Consider the following 2,040-nt stretch of genomic DNA (forward strand, 5'->3'; position numbering starts at 1 on the left):
TTTTCATTTAGTCTATAGCAACATTACCTTCACTGTCTGTACCTCTGTGTGTATATTGTGTAGGCTGCCTCCCTCCCCTCTCTCTCTCCTTACATCCCTCTCTTTTTCTCTCTCTCTCTCTCTTTTTCTCTCTCTTTCCCCCTCCCTCTCCCTTTCTCTCTCTCTCTCTCTCTCTCCTTCACCCCAACCGGTCGAGGCAGATGGCCGCCCACCCTGAGCCATGGTTCTGCTCGAGGTTTCTGCCTCTTAAAAGGAAGTTTTTCCTTGCCTCTGTCGCCTAGTGCTTGCTCTTGGTGGGAACTGTTGGGCTTCTGTAAATATCATCATAGAGTACGGTCTAGACCTGCTCTTTTATGAAAAGCGCTGTGAGATAACTGTTGTTGTGATTTGGCGCTATATAAATAAAACTGAATTGAATTGAATTGAATTGAATTCGAAAGACTTCCTCTGTTCTGACAAGACGATCGATACCACTGTTTCGTTAGTGCTCGTGGCTGTTGTAACGACAGTCATTATGGTCACTGAGTCACCCGAGGCCAATCCATCCAATTGACCATCGTTGGCATCTTCACCTGTGGCCTGTTTAGACTCCATCTTCTCTGTCTAAAATCTGCATCTGGTGGTCCTCAAATGAGTGGCCACTTGAGGCTGGCTGCAGAAGGGAGTCAATTTCCCCCATGTTAAAATGCCCAAATTTACAGGAGTAAAAAACATGTTTACAGCCTGGTTCAAAAAATGGTTTTAGTGTATAAAGGTCAATTCCTCCTTCATGACAATTTTTTTTACAACTCACCTGTTTAAATTATATTAAGCCTTAAAGTTCTGCATTATTAGTGGCTTGGCCGCTTTGATTGACAGATGGCTCCGGCTGCTGTCACTCCTAGCCGACTGACTGCCGTCTGTTAGCCACTCAGCTAATTCACGGAGCTCTGCAGCTCAGCCTGTTGGAGAGGCTGTGCGGTAGCCTGTGCTCGATTTGGTGAGTGAAATTCTAGTATTTTATATATGTGTTAACAATAATTAGTATCTGTGCCAGCGCAACTTATAGCTAGTTAGCTTAGCGCAATAGGCTAATTAGCCAGATAAGAGCAGCCTCAAGCTGCTAATGATGCTAAGTTAATGGAAGTGTGTTCCAACTGCTGTGTTTAAAGATATAAGGGAAATCAGCAAGAAGAGAGAAGCCAAAATGTATTAGAGAAGTGATAGACATTAGGGTGATTATACTTTGAGGAAAAGGAGTCTGTGGGAAGTTGAAAGTAAAGGCTCACCTCTCTGTTAACGTTAGCTGCTGTTATGTTAATGTTAAACTTTACAAACGGGCAATGTTATATATTTACAAACGGCTAATGTATTTGGCATCGGTACTGTAAGGGAGTCACTGTTCAGTTATATACTAGTCAGATACTGGGTTTAAAGGCAGAGAGCCAAGGGGAGAGCAGGTGCAGCGTCCTTGCAGGGGCTATGCACCTCCAAGTAACGCTATTCTGTTGTGGGGTTCATCGGTTTGGATAATAGATTCTAAGTACATACAGTGGGGGAAATAAGTATTTGACCCCTTGCTGATTTTGCAGGTTTGCCCACTTACAAAGAATGCAACGATCTATAATTTTAATCAAATGTACATTCTAACAGTGAAAGACAGAATCCCAAAGAAAATTCCAGAAAATCACATCATATGAATTTATAAAAATTGATAACCATCTGATGAGGAAAAACAAGTATTTGACCCCCTACCAAACAGCAAGTATTCTGGCTCCTACAAGCCAGTTAGTCTTTCTTTAAGACACAGCCCCAATCCCAACCAATTATCTACATCAAATACACCTGCCTCACCTCGTTACCTGTATAAAAGACACCTGTCAACACCCAAACATCCAGCATCCAACATCAGCACCATGGGCAAGACCAAAGAGCTTTCTACGGACATCAGGGACAAGATTGTTGATCTGCACAAGGCTGGGATGGGCTACAAGAGAATCGGAAAGCAACTTGGAGAGAAAAGATCAACTGTCGGTGCAGTTATCAGGAAATGGAAGAAGC

The sequence above is a fragment of the Micropterus dolomieu genome, linkage group LG10 (assembly GCF_021292245.1).
Source record: "Micropterus dolomieu isolate WLL.071019.BEF.003 ecotype Adirondacks linkage group LG10, ASM2129224v1, whole genome shotgun sequence".
NCBI classification, from domain to species: domain Eukaryota; kingdom Metazoa; phylum Chordata; class Actinopteri; order Centrarchiformes; family Centrarchidae; genus Micropterus; species Micropterus dolomieu.